The sequence below is a fragment of the Cryptomeria japonica genome, chromosome 3, assembly GCF_030272615.1.
Source record: "Cryptomeria japonica chromosome 3, Sugi_1.0, whole genome shotgun sequence".
NCBI classification, from domain to species: Eukaryota; Viridiplantae; Streptophyta; class Pinopsida; order Cupressales; family Cupressaceae; genus Cryptomeria; species Cryptomeria japonica.
Genome location: NC_081407.1, coordinates 4,218,753 through 4,234,190, shown reverse-complemented (window position 1 = coordinate 4,234,190; position 15,438 = coordinate 4,218,753). Strand labels below are relative to the sequence as shown.

General features: G+C 41.2%; 1 protein-coding gene across 3 annotated transcripts in view; it reads left to right on the top strand.

Moving 5' to 3' along the window:
- LOC131041182 (mediator of RNA polymerase II transcription subunit 23) overlaps positions 1-15,438 on the top strand; it is a 316,846-nt gene that overhangs the window by 48,416 nt on the left and 252,992 nt on the right. The window lies entirely within an intron of this gene.

The following is a 15,438-nucleotide window of genomic DNA, read 5'->3' as shown; positions in this document are numbered from 1 at the left end:
GAAAATTGCCAGTGTTCCATAGATTTTCTTGACAAGGCGACGAGGGGATGGGATTTGGGGACAATAGGGGGGGGGGGGCGAGTGGTGGCAGAGAGTGGTGCAAATACATATGGTACTTGGAAAATTAGTTATAGAGAGTTGAGCAAAGGATCCGTTGATGTGTTTTTTAGGACGCCTCAAACATATAATAAAATACCAAGGTATTCTATCCCCTCTTGAACAAAGAAATCTCACCTGCTGAATAATATGATCAAGTGAGACAACTCCAAGGTTTACAATGCAAACAATGTGACTTAATGCTCGGGATAGACTTAGTGTTTATGATGTGATTTGCTGGAGTCACAACGGGATTTACGTTTATGAATCTTGCTAGAAAATGGAATTTATTGAATTGGAAAATAGAGAGGGAGAGGACTTCACAAGAAGGAAACACAAGGAGATGAATCATGCAACATCAAGGGCTCGGGAAGCAATCACTAATGAAAAAAGGAGGAGTGCACATTCGAGATTTCACAGATTAAGAGATCAAAATTACATAGAATTATTATTCTAACACTGTAGTTGCGGCCGTTGAACTTCTAACACTGTAGTTGCGACAATGATATGAGGTTTCACAAAGGAAGATATGGGACGATCTTGAATTTCCTTCAGAAATCCAAGCATAGTTGTCAATATAAGGAGACAATCCTGCTTGAGGAAGCAATTGTATGTAGGCAAGGTATTCAAGTTAGTGTGTTACAAAGGAAATCCAATGTTGCAATCAATACAATAAGGAATAATCAATAAGGATTGCTTCACAAAGAAGGGCTTTACTTCAGGATAGGCTACTTGGAAGGACAACATGAGGCTACCTCTACTTCATACACAAGGTTGATCAAAAGTTTACATAAGTATAGGTATTCAAGTCAAAAGGCACTGACATCCCAAGGTCAAGCATCGAGCGCATGTTCACATGTCAAGACCAGGGACTACCAGGAGGTAGGATGTTTAAGGCGAAATACAATACAAGGAAGAAGATTCCCAAGTTAAGAGATGAAATTTAGCAAATGGGATCAAGTTAGATAGTTTCAGAAGTGTTAAGCACAATTAGAAGGTTAGCTTGATCACTTAGATGATACAATTTGGGAATATGCCCCATCTTCATCACGTTCAACAACTAGAAATGTTGAGTATCAAGAGATATGCCTCAATCACAAATACATTGTGATGATCTACATGGCTAGTTGAGGTGGCATCCTAGTCATCACCAACCAATCAAGTTGTGTTGCATCAATATGTCCAAGTTCATTGGACCTGACTCATCTCAAGAGGGACAATCATATTAGAATAATTAATTCTTTTAGTCAGTTACCTTTTTAGTGGTTCTATTAATGGTCATTTAGTTAGTCATTTAGCTTTTTAGTTCATCATCTTAGTTGTTGACTTATTTAGCTTTTTACTTTTTAGTTCGTTAAGTGAAAATATTGCTTCTTTTATAAGAACGCATAGTTTGCTTTTTAGTTTTAAGCTTTTTAGCTTTATTTAGTGTTTTAAGATTTTTTAAAGCTTTAGTTTAATGATTCGTTCTTTTTAGAGCACTGTCTTGTAATTCCTTTATATACGCTTGTATATTCGTTATTAAATAATTCAATATCATTCAATTATTTTTCATGGTATCGGAGTGGGTCAATGGGCTTTTTTAGAGTCTGGCAAATTTTTAATAAAAATTCGAGGCCTTCACTTGGAATGTTTTTCCAAAAAAAATTGGAGTTTTTTTGATGAAGTTTTCAAGATATTTTTGGGCGAGCTAGGGTTTCGTTTTGTTGCAGATTTTCATGGTTGAAAATTTGAGGGTTCTGTGGTCGAGCTCGGGTTGCTAGGTGAATTTCGTATTTGACGGATTTTTCTTCTGCAAACCCAAGCTTTTAACGCGTTTATTTTTGGGTGTGATTTTTTTTCAACCCTATGCAGATTTTTTGGTCTGTGTTTTTTTTGGGACCTTTTTTGGGAACGATTTGCAAATTTCCAACAGTGATTTTCGTAGGTTGTGTGTGTAGATTTCGTGTGAAAAACCGTGACGGGTATTTTCACAATTTTTGTTGCCCTTAGCTTGTGTTTTTTTTCCGCATCTTTCAGTTGCGATTTTCGTGGGCATTGTTTGCAGATTTCGCGTGAATAAAGAAAACCGCAACGCGTTTTTATTTCAAACCTCTCGATTTTTTGGCGTCGCGACTTGGCGTTTTCTTTTTTTGGCACGACATTCACACGAATATTTTTATCGGCAACGGACCTGCACAACACTTAGGGTTTCTTTACGTTTTTTTGTGAAAATCGTTTGGTTTTCAATGAATTTTTTTTGCGTCTTCCGAATTTTTTTTGGGTCTTCCGGATTCATGCCTTGGGTTCCATGCCAGCATTTATATATCTCAGGATTTGTGTTAGGACAATTTGTTTTTACTGTTTTAAAAAAAACATTATTTTCCGTAGATAATTATTTTTTATGATTTTTTTTCCGAAAAATTACGAGTTTTAAATTTGCAGGAAATTTAATTTGTAGGTTTTCAGCAAACCTCAAAACATGTGCATTGGGATTCGTGCCTCGAACTCCGTTCCAGGGTTTCAGATCCTTTGTGCAACTGTTTCTATTCTGATTTTTAATCAGATTCTTCTGTCTTGTTTTTTGTGCCTTCACAAGGTTGACCTCGTTCAATCTTGGTTTCCGTGATGGCATCTTTGACCAACATCATGATGGAACACAATTAGAAGTTCAACGACCGCAACTACAATGTTAGAATAATAATTCTATGTACTGTTAATGGTCAAATTAGTGTTGTTAGACATCTTAAATGTCTACAGTAGCAGTTAGTTTAATTAATAGCTACAATATTTTTCATTTCTATAAATGTAATCTTTCCTTTAGTTAATAGATAACTAAGGTTTTACCAGTTCATTTTGCTGAACATGGTATTAGAGCTAGGGTAAGGAGAATTAATCGAAAATCTTGTCCTATATAATATTTTTGAAATTTCTTCCAAACCCGTCTAGGGTTTCCTGTGCCTGGCTTGTGTGTTTGCTATGTGGGAAATTTTTCCCACTCGCGTCCAAATCCGTTGTTTGAAAAATCACAATTTAAAAAAAAAAAAACGAAGGGCCCTCTGGTTGGGTTTTGTGTCGAGTTTCCCTGTATTTTTGCACGACGCGTTTTTTGTTGCTTATGTTTTTTATTTTGCGGCTCTGAAAAAAAAGACCCCGCGACCTCTGTCTCGCGTTTTTTATTTTTTGCGGCCCTAATCTGCATGATTCTGTTTAATTTTTCGCGATTTTTTGTCGGTTTTTTTTTTGGCCTTTTGTTTGCCCGTGCGACAGGTGACCTGTTTCCTCACGTTTTGTGTTCATTTTGTTTTCAAAAATCGCGAATTTTTTTTTAACCTGTGAGAATTGCGTTTTTTTAACTTGACTCGGCTAGGGTTTTTCGTGATTTCCGCGATTTTTTTTGTCAGCCTTTAGCAACGACGACTAATTTTCTGCGGAATTTTTTTTTGAGTTTTGGGTTTTTGTGCTTTTCTAGAAAACGACGGCACCTAGGGTTTCATTTTGTGGGTCTACAAATTTTTTTTTCAGGGGTTCTGCATTTTCGGCTAGGGTTTCACCCTTCATTTCAAGTCGATTTTTTTTTTCAGTTGTAGAATCATTGTGGGTTTTTCAAGAGCTCTTTTGGGTCTTTCGAAAATTTTTTTGCCTCAAAAACTGTGCTAGGGTTTCAGTTTCTGCCTTACAATCCGACTTGCAAAATTTGTTTTCAAAAAGCCTCTATTTTCATCTTCTGGTTTTCGCGCATTTGTGCCTTCACTAGTTCGACCTCGGGGTACATGATGGCATCTTTGACGAATATAATGCTCAGAAGCAGCTAGAAATTCACCGGCCGCAACTACAACACCTGGAAGCAGCGTATGTTAACAATTTTTGAGTACCGATGTCTTGATGCAGTTGTTCTAGGCATGTCTCAACGTCCAACTACTGCAGGAAAAGATCAGGACAAATGGGATGAGTGTAACTGGGAAGCAGTCATGCTCATCAAACTCTCCGTCACCGATGAGAAGCTACCTCTGGTACTGTCCGACAAAACAATGAAGGAGATATGGGACCATTTGAAGAGTCTCCATGAAACCTCTAACAAGAGTCGAGCATTCTTTCTGAAGATCATGCTTTTTTTGATTATGATGGACGAAAGGACACCTCTGCAGGATCACTTGACAAAGATCAAGGATGTTCGTAACCAACTTGAGGCGATTGGTCGCACAATGGAGGAAGAGGACATGGTCGTCATCACACTAAAAAGTTTGCCCAAATCTTATGAGCATTTCATCAAAATGCTCAATATCGCTTCCACTGACGTCGATTTGAAGTTTTCCGATCTTTGTAACAAGCTTTTACAGCAAGATCGGTGGTGCCAACAGTTTGGAAGCAATACCAGTTCCACCTCCACCGAGCAAGCGTTCTCTGCCAAATCTTCTGCTAAGAACAAAGGGAAGTTTCCATCTTCTCAGTCGAAAGGCTCTGGTTCTTCTTAGGACAACAAGAAGAAGAACGTTCAGTGCAATTATTGTCATAAGTTTGGTCACATGAAGGCCGAGTGTCGAATTCGATTGGCTTCTGAACAAAAGAAGCAGAGAGGGTCTCAACAAAAGGCAAACGTCGCAGAGCACTCTGAGCAGAAAGAATCTGCATTTTATGCTTTTATGGCAAAGAGAACAACAACTCCAGGACACTCTTCTGCCTAGTATTTTGATTCAGGGGCTTCACGACACTTTACTCATCATCGGGATTGGTTCACGAAATTTGAACCATTCTTGGATTCAATAATCTTCGGAGGAAGAGAAGAGTACACAGTTGCTGGTAAGGGCACTGTCCAGATTCATTCAGGAGGTAGAAATTTAATTTTTCTTGATGTCTATTATGTTCCAAGCATGGAACATAATCTACTCTCCGTCAATTAGATCATGAGGCATTCTCCTCAACTAGATGTTGTCTTCAGTTCATCCGCCTGCAACATTGTTGATAGGGAGACTCGTACTACAATCGCTATGGGACTCGAGGATCATGGTTTGTATAGACTTGCTGATTTCGATGATTCTCAGGAGCACGCTTTGGTTGCTAGGAGTACATCCATCAGAACACTTTGGTCTCAACGTTATGGGCACTTAAATGTGCACTATCTCTCTCAGTTATATTGGGAGGGGTTGGTTACTGGTCTACTTGTGATCCAACCTCAAAATTATGGAGTTTGTGGAGCCTGTCAAGCTAGGAAACAACATCGGACACCATTCTCGGATGGTGATTCTTGGCGAGCCTCCAAGGTCCTTCAATTGGTTCACGCTGATGTATGTGGGCCAATGAACACTCCATTTGTTATTGGTTGCAAGTACTTCTTGTTATTTGTTGACGATTTCAGTCGTAAAATGTGGGTGTATTTTTTGAAAAATAAATCAGATGTGTTCAGTACATTTCAGCAGTTTAAGGCCTAAGTTGAAAAAGAATCCGGTTCTCAGATTGTCACTCTAAGGTCAGATGATGGGGGGGAGTTTTGTTCCAATGACTTCTCTACATTTTGTGCTACACATGGCATTAAACGCCAACTCACCACACCATACACCTCTCAACAAAATGGTGTAGTTGAAAGTAGAAATTGCACCATTACTGAAATGGCTCGTTCTATGATAGAGCATCACAATTTTCCTAAGTACTGGGCTAAGGCAGTTTACATTGTAGTCCATCTCCTGAATCGGTCACCTACACATGCCATTAAGAATCTGACTCCTAAAGAAGCCTGGTCAGGACGCAAGCCCAAAGTGGGCCATTTGAAAGTCTTTGGTTCTACCGCTCATGTATGGATTCCGGACGCTAAGTGTGCTAAGATGGATTCAAAGAGCCAAACACTTATGTTTACTGGTTACAACGACAACCACAAGGCCTACAGGTTGATTGATGTGGAGACAAATTGTCTCATTTTCAGTTGTGATGTTGTGGTTGATGAGACTACTAGTCCATTTATGCCTTCTACTACTCCTAGTCTTGCGACTCCGTCTATGAAGGCTTTTGATGCTGGTGTTTGTCTTCCTCTTAGTTCCCATGATGGGAGGGCTTCAGAGCATTCTGACTCTGAAGATGAGGAATCTACAGATCCAACACCACTTGATTTTTCACAAGATTCGCATCTAGATGACTTTGTTCTTGCAGCTCTAGGGGATGTTGTTCCTCCAATGCCTGATGTTGGTACTTCTACCCTCAGGCGTAAATGGTGGGCCAAGAGTCTAGGAGATCTTCGTGATGATGAGCTTCTTGAGGATAGATGAGTTCGTTGCAAGAGAAAGCAGGAAAATACAGCAAACCTTGCACTTATGGCCAACATCCACAACATCTCTGAGCCCCAAACGTATTCCGAGGCTAAAGGCATTCCTGAGTGGGAAAAGGCTATGGAGACAAAATACCATAGTCTTCTGAAGAATAAGAGTTGGGTTCTTTCTAACTTGCCTCCTGGGAAGAAACCTATCAGCTTTAAATGGGTTTACAAAGTCAAGTATTTTGCAGATGGTACTTTGGATAAGTACAAGGCCAGATTGGTTGCCCGGGGTTTTACACAACGGGAGGGCATTGACTATGGGGAGACTTTTGCTCCTACTGCCAAGATGAGTACAATTCGTCTTCTTCTTGCCATTGCAGCTCAGTTTGGATGGAAACTTCATCAGATGGATGTTAAGAGTGCATTTCTCAATGGTGAGTTGCAGGAAGAAGTTTATATGACTCAACCCCTTGGCTTCAAGGTTCCTGGTAAGGAACATCAGGTTTGCAGATTGGTAAAAGCCCTCTATGGCCTGAAGCAAGCCCCTTGGGCTTGGTACTTCAAGATTGATCAGTATTTGGTTGAACATGGTTTTCAGCGAAGTCCCTCTAACACTAATCTGTATGTCAAACTCTCCGGTCATGATATCCTTTTTCTTGTTGTCTACGTGGATGACTTGATCATTACTGGTAATTCAACACATTTGATTGCCGCAATCAAACAGGACTTGTGCTAAGCTTTTGACATGACAGATTTGGGGCTTCTCCATTATTGCTTAGGTGTCGAAGTATGGCAAATTGATGACAATATCTTTATCTCACAGTCCAAGTATGCCTGCAGTTTGCTTGAAAAGTTTCGAATGCAGGGTTGTAAACCTGCTTCCACACCTATGGAGAAAGGGCTAAAGTTATCAGCCAAGTCTGATTCACCTGCAGTAGATGAAACCAAATTCAAGCAACTAGTAGGCAACCTCATCTACCTTACTGCCACTAGACCTGGCATTAGTTTTGCTATTAGCTACATCTCTCGCTTCATGACAGCCCCAAAAGCTGATCATTGGATTGCAGCGAAGCGAGTATTGCGATATGTGAAAGGCACTTCCGACTATGGCATTCTGTATAGCAGGTGCAACGATCCAAAGCTGATTGATTATATTGACTCAGATTGGGCAGGATTAGTGGATGACAAAAAATCCACTTCTGGGTGCGTATTCGGTTTGGGTATTGGTGCGGTCACTTGGAGCAACAAGAAGCAACAGGCCGTGGCTCTTTCCTCGACCGAAGTTGAATATCGGGGAACAATCAAGGCCACATGTGAGGCAATTTGGCTTCGAAGGATGCTTTTTGACATGTAGATGTCGCAAGTAGGTCCTTCTCCCTTGTATATTGATAATCAAGGGGTGCTCAAACTGGCCAAAAATCCTTACATGAACATACCAAGCATGTCGAGCTTCATTGTCATTACATCCGCAAGCTGGTAGAAGACGGATCGGTTCAGTTGCACTATGTTTTGAAAGCGGATTGGATTGCAGATATTCTCACCAAGTCTTTGAGCCCGGATAAGTTTGTAAAATTCAGGGGGCAACTTGGTGTTTTTGATAGATTGACCATTAAGGGAGGGTGTTCGAATAATAATTCTATGTATTGTTAATGGTCAAATTAGTGTTGTTAGACATCTTAAATGTCTACAGTAGCAGTTAGTTAGTTTAATTAATAGCTACAATATTTTTCATTTCTATAAATGTAATCTTTCCTTTAGTTACTAGATAACTAAGTTTTTACCAGTTCATTTTGCTGAACATACAACACCTGAAACATCGCATGTTGACGATATTTGAATATCGTTGCCTTGATCAGATTGATTTGGGCAAGACCTCTCCTACAGGTCTCAAGGTTTTCACGATTTTTTTCCTAAAAAATTGTTTGTCCGTTTTTTTATTTTTTCCACAAAAAATCATGGGAGGGTTTTGCTTGATTTTTTCCTAAAAATCAGGGTTTTGCTGCGCGACATTTTAGGGTTTTCACGATTTTTCATGATTTTTTTCCTCAAAAATTGTTTGGGTTTTGTGTTGGGTTTTCACGGTTTTCTCCTCAAAAATTGTTCTCAAGGTTTATAATTTTTTTCCTCTAAAATTATCATCTGTAATTCTTGATGTTCGCGTGGGATTTTGGTTATCTAATTTTTATTGTTTTTTCCACAAAAGCGATGATTTGTAACCTCAAATTTCTTGGTTTTTCGATTTTCTCCTCAAAAACGTGAATCTCTTTTGGAGGGTTCCTGATTTTAGGGTTTGATAGTTTTTTGCTCAAAAATTGTGCTTTGTTGCAGTCAAGTTTGGGTCGCACTTGGAGTTGCTAGGGCGAACATCTGCAACCGTGGTATCTTGCAGTCTGTTTTGGAGTTGCTGGAGAAAACAATGCTCAATATTCTTCTGCAAAAGGGTTTGCCGATTTTTCCTCAAAATCATGGTTTCAGGCTTCTATAATTCGCGTGTGACAACTCTATAATTTGCGTGTGAGGGTTACACCAGTCATCAAGAATCAGCTATTCTTGGTTATTAACACTATGCAGAATCAGGGAGGGTCTCTGCAGCAACAAAGTGTTCTTGTGTTTGTGATCAAAAGACCTGCAATGTCTTCTGTCGCGTACTTAGTTGATACAATGACCATTAAGGGAGGGTATTAAAATAATTAATTTTTTTAGTCAGTTACCTTTTTAGTGGTTTTATTAATGGTCATTTAGTTAGTCATTTAGCTTTTTAGTTTGTCATCTTAGTTGTCGGGTACTTAGTTGATACAATGACCATTAAGGGAGGGTATTAGAGTAATTAATTTTTTTAGTCAGTTACCTTTTTACTGGTTTTATTTATGGTCATTTAGTTAGTCATTTAGCTTTTTAGTTTGTCATCTTAGTTGTCGACTTATTTAGCTTTTTGCTTTTTAGTTCGTTAAGTGAAACTATTGCTTCTTTTATAAGAACGCATAGTTTGCTTTTTAGTTTTCAGCTTTTTAGCTTTGTTTAGCCTTTTAAGCTTTAGTTTAACGGTTCGTTCTTTTTAGAACACCATCTTGTAATTCCTTTATATACGCTTGTATATTCGTTATTAAATAATTCAATATCATTCGATTATTGATTCAATTATTTTTCAAATCACACATGTGAAACATGGCGCTTATTATTTAATGTACCTAACTTCAATTCCTATCAGTTAAAATTCAAAGGAGGACTTGTCCAAAATTTTGTAATTATTTTATTGGCCAAGAAGGATATTGTTGTAACAAACACTAATTAGGGTTTAATTGTATAATCTCGGCCATTGATTTTAAATCAATCTGAGCCCTTCATTGTAACAAGGATATCCATAAAAGGCTTAGTCTTTTCATTGTAAAGGTTAATAGTTAGAAGTTCATAATTAGGAAGCAAGTAACAATAGAGTAAGAGGAAAGGAGATTGTTGCCAATGCTTCTTGTAATAAACATACTTTCTTCATTGAAGTTATGTCGAAGTTCGTGTTCTATTTCAACTTGTTGCATGGTATCTACTTCTCATAGCATAGATTTTTAATTAAATGAACAAAAGACCTTATTGTTGATAAATGGTGAACCTATGTTCATACCACTTGGAGTTTGTTGTTTGCAAATTGCAAGTGTGTGGTTAGATTGAATTTACTCAAAATCTTAACTTCAATTGCTATATGCTCATTGTTCATGGTGTTGGTTGTAGATCACAATCCTACTATTGAGAGGGGGGTGAATCAGTAGTAGATGCAGATTTTTTCAACTTTAGTGCAATTAAAATTTTTAATCTTCAAACTGAAATCTGAAAGTATCAGTAACTGAAACAAAACGTAATGCAACCACACTTGAAACAGAGCACAAGATTTTACGTGGAAACCCAAGATGGGAAAACCACGGTGAGAAATGCTGCTAGGATCTACTGTCCTAATCCAGCTTTACAGTTAAGAGAATTTAAAAACTTTTAGGGCACCAACCCAAGGAATCACCAAACCCCTTAATCAAGCACCAACTTTTCAAAAATCTCAGCTTGAATGTCCGAGCACCAGCTCAGTCTTTCTACAATATTAACTTTATGAACAACACAATTACGTCAATATTACTGATTCAACTATAATTTCATCATATTAACAACAGTAAAAACATAAAATCAGACTGTTATGATCTGATTGTTTTCACCCTTCAGATGAACCTTTTGAAGTGTGACTTCTTAGTTCTTAAACACAAAGGCCTGCAAAACTGAATAGATCTCGAACTGATTGCAAACTGTGATAATATATATGTATCTTTAGAAGAGTATGTTGTCAAAACAATGATATATAAAATTGTAATCAAAGTTACACTTGATCTGAAATCTTCCTCTGATCTGAACCTTGTCACCAAACAATCTGAATTGGCAAATTAATTTCCAACAAGATGAATATAATACCGAGAGTGTAATCTGAGACACAAGTTTCTATCACCAACTTCTTGAACAATACAATGGGACAATAGCAAAAATTGTTATACCTGATTGTGTTTTACCCAGTCATAGCACACAAACCTTCCTGTCATGGCATCTACTTGTTATTGCAATACCCATTCACTGTATAACTCTCAGTCTTTGTCGTACAATGATTATCACCAGCCTGAATCAAAAGACTAAGAACATATTTTTTCTTTTTAACCGAACTACTCACACACGTCTTCACAACTAATATTCATCATCCTCATAGTGCAATCTGATCTTCTATTAATAAGTGTGTCCATCAAATGAGTAGTTAAAAAATAGTTACATACCTAATCCAATGGGTTGTAACTACCAACCAATTCATGAACTGCCTTTCTAATGTTGGATATAGTATTGCATGATTTCCTCTTTAGTTGTCATTAAGTAGTCTTTAGATTGCAATAGAAAACTCTCTCAGCTATACACGTGGCTATCAAACTGTTTTATTTAGTTATATCAAACTTCTAAATATATTAGCATTTATACACAATTCGAAAGACAAGTCTGACATAGACTTTCAAATCTGAACTTGATTATAATACACAGCCTGAACCATATGCAGTCAGTCTGAATCAAATGTTATGCAGAGTCAAACGTATTCAACCATTGCATTGGCTTTGAAGATAAGCTCATCCAGATCGAAGGTTAAGATAATGTCATTTTGTTGTATTTTTAGTATTAAAACTACTGTTAACATTATCAATATTGGTCTGAAATCACAGGTACTTTACAAAACAGTTCACAACAGCAACCAACTTCAATACAAGTAAAAATTGTAATCATCATCAAACCAGTCAGGGTTGTGCAATTTGACATCAATGACAAGTATACCAACATTGGTGTACATTGGTGATATGAAAATCATTTGCTTGTCCCTAGGAGATTGCACCATCTTTGTGTAGTTGCTCTCACATGGCGAAACAAAGGTTGGTTTGGTTGCACCAAGTCAACAATGGTTTCTTACTGTTTACCTCACTGGGTAAACAGGAAGAATACAGAAACTGAACAGCAATGCACAATGCTATTACAAAGGAAGTACCAGAATAAGCTTTCCATTAATGTCAAAAGATGTTCATATTATAATCTGTCGTCCACATTCCATGTCCTCCAACACCTGGAGGTGGTACAATATATGACAGCCGAAGGGGTGCGACACAACCGTCGCAACTCCAACTACCTACCCGTCGGCTAACTAACTGACCGCCGTAACTCATTATTACCGACGACAACATAAACATAATATACCAACATAACATAATGATTATTCCCGTCAACATCATCCCCCCCAAGAAAAGAAGTCGACTCCGACGACTTAATACAAAATAGAGATGAACGGCAGGAACTACTGACGCCAGTCGGGCCCGGATCTTATACACTTGTTGCGTCCTCGCCTGAAAACCCTTTTCTGCTACCATCTGATGCTCAAGTGCGGATTTCACCAATATTGCTTCCTTTGCCATCACAGTTCTCCTGGGCCTAACCCAAACTTGTCTGCAAAACACGTTTTTCAGTCTCAGCTTCCACCAACTGCTACTCAAATGATTCTGTCTCCCTAGCCAATTTGTCCTCGATAGCCACCCGTGCTGCTCTCTTGGCATCCAACTCCTGGGTACGCTGAACTAAGTCTCACGCGACTATTGCCTCCAACCTGGTGGTCAGCTCCTCCCGAGCCCTCTGTGCATCCACCAAGGCAACCTCACGTCCAGCCGAGACATACTCCGAGTTCCTCAAAGCGTACCAGTCATGCCTGGAGGTGGCCACAATCCGTTGGCACAAATGCTAGGAGCCAACTCAAATCCTCCATCACACTCCCCAAAGGCTAAAAACTGAACTGAATAACTCCCTGGTGTCATACAACTGCGCGGACCTGCAATGCCTTCCCTCAAACTCTGTTTGTTCGCAACCTCCAAATCCGTCTCCCTCTACGGCTTATGGCTTCCCTGCCAATGCTTAGCTGTGGGCTTCTTTCGCACAATACGAACAACCACAACACTTCCCGTGGTCTTTTGTAGCTCAAAATAAACTGGGGGTCTGGGGGCAACGCCCCCAGCGGGGTCGAGGGGCAGCGCCCCTGCGGGGTCTGGGGCAGCGCCCCTCGCGGGGTCGAGGGGCAGCGCCAATTTACAACCTTTAGAACCCCACGAAAGTCCATGGCGCGCATCATTTCTGTGATATTTTATGATGTCAAAACCCTTCTTCTACACTCCAATATTTTCAGTGTCCAGGCTCCAGATGTCAGCAAATCATTTTAAATCTGGCCGTCGTCGTTTTTTTTTTTGAAGGGCACTGTAATGTCCCCGATGGCTACCCGGCCATACAACCTCCCTATACGGTCAACAACAGCATTGGCACCTCCGATCGTGCGGCTGCTTGGTCTACCTGTGGCGGTCGGCCCGTGCTTTACCCTTCGCATCACGTGGTGGCGTGCTGGTGCGGTGTTCGGCGTCTTCTTCCCTTTACCCCTTGCTGTGCGGTGATGGCGGTGTGCGGGGTTGTTTTGTTCTTCGTCGCGGTGGCGTTGTGCGGTGTCTTTGATGTCTTGGCTTGGTGACCGCCTTCGGTGGCTCCCACCGCACGGTGTGACCACCACACGATGGTGCCACCGTCGGTGGTTCCACCACACGGTGGTGTCACCGTCGGTGGTTCCACCGCACGATGGTGCCACCGCACGATGGTGCCACCGCACGATGGTGCCACCGTCGTGCTTCCACCGCACGGTGGTTCCGCCGTCGGTGATGCCACCGTCGGTGCTTCCACCGCACGGTGGTGTCACCTTGTCACCTTGGTCCCACTGTACGGTGGCCATTTTCCCCTTCTTTTTCTTTTTTTTTTCTTTTTTTTTGACCGTACGGTCGCTGTCGTATGACCGTGCGATTTTTTTTCTTTTTTTTTTTTTTTTTAAAGTTGTCTAGAGAGTCTTCGGCTCGGGTCCCCTGTCTTTGGGATCGCCCTTCATTCTTCTCGGTTTTTCTCGCCCAAAAGTCTCCTGCTTTTGTCCTGTGCCTCTCAAGTCGCTTGCCCGGCCTCTTAGGTCCCCTTCCATCCTCTTGGGTCCCCCTTCAGGCTCTCGGGTGTCCGTCCGGCCTCTCGGGTCCCCTGCGCGCTTCGCGTGATAGGGTTTCAATTTAAACCTATTGGTGGCAAGTTTATTTTCCATGGCCATCCGAAGACCTGGAACCACAAATTCTATAGGGACCACAGTCTCCTTCCCGTACATAAGAAGAAGAAGGATAATAAAGATTTTGAAGGCTACGGCCTTCCACACAGGGTTCCAATCGTTGCCGACACTCTTCGGATTATTTACGTCGCCAGGGTTTGGGGCGTCTCCTTCCAATATTCTCTGTATTCTGGAGGATATTAATCTGGCTCCTCTCCTTCGACGCTTAATACGTTACAGGAGGGTGAGAACATCTCATAGTCCTCCTGCTGCCAATGGAACAATCCATTTAGTGAATCTGTGTCATCCTCCGAACAGCAACCTCCGATTTTTAATATGCCTTCGGCATCTGGGTCCATCCTCTCTCTCCCTTCGTCTCGTGGGTCATTTTCCCTCTCGGATTCAGATCCCGAGGAAGAGGCAAGTTCCTCGCCCACCAACTGTGTCCGGAGATCAATAGTGAATTTCTTACCTCCGCTCTCCATCGAGAGTGTATTCCGTTTCCAGTTGTGGTTTGCTTTCGCTGCCACCAACCATCCTCTTCCAAGTATGGCGTCATACCCTTTCTGTTTCAATGGAATGACCACGAAGTCGAGTACAAAAGGTTGTGCACCCACGGTGACTTGCTGTGCCATCAACATGCCGAGGGGTTTAATCCTGTGCTGGTCTGCACCTAGCAGATTAAACGTAGGTGGCCACAGAGTGGGCTTTCCTAGCTTTTTCTATGTGTCCTCCGGAAGGACATTTACTTCGGAACCGCCGTCTACTATAGTATCTGTCAGGATGGTGCCCAGGATGCCCATCTCCACCACGGCTGGGTGTCGGCCATTGTTGACGGTAAGTACAACTGGATTTGTTGCCGAGCTTCCTAGTATGGGAGCGTCCATGTCTCTCGGTTTGGGTTTATCAACCTTTGTGCCCAACAACATTGTCCCCAATTGCGGTATGGTGTGTAGGAGGTCTTCCAGTTTCACAGGTACCTCCATTTGGAGCATCTGCCGTACAATGTTCCTCTCCGCGTCTGTGCAGTAGGGTCCAGATGAGTCGTGTGTCTCTCCCCGTCGGGCTTTCATGGCCCTTTCTATTTCCTCCCTTGCCTCCGTCATTCTCTGCTTCTTCGTGCGGGGATGGGGGTATCGGGCTTCCTTTGCCTGCCCTTGGGTAAGAGCAAGGATGGCTTCTTTACCCCGTGTGTTGCCTTCGATATCAATCAGATTGGCCCCTACACCAGACTTCGGACAATCGGCATCTTCATGGTCACCGGGGCCACACCACCGACATAGCTTTTGAGCGGTGTCATTGTTATTACACTCTCGTGCGTAATGACCCCATTGATTGCAAGCCCTACATTGAATCATCGGGCGTCCCTTCGCATCGTATTGGACCCTGTTTCTGGTGGAATTATTATTATTCCCCCGTCCGCCTTGTCGGTTTCCTCGGTAGCCTCCGGAAGATGCAT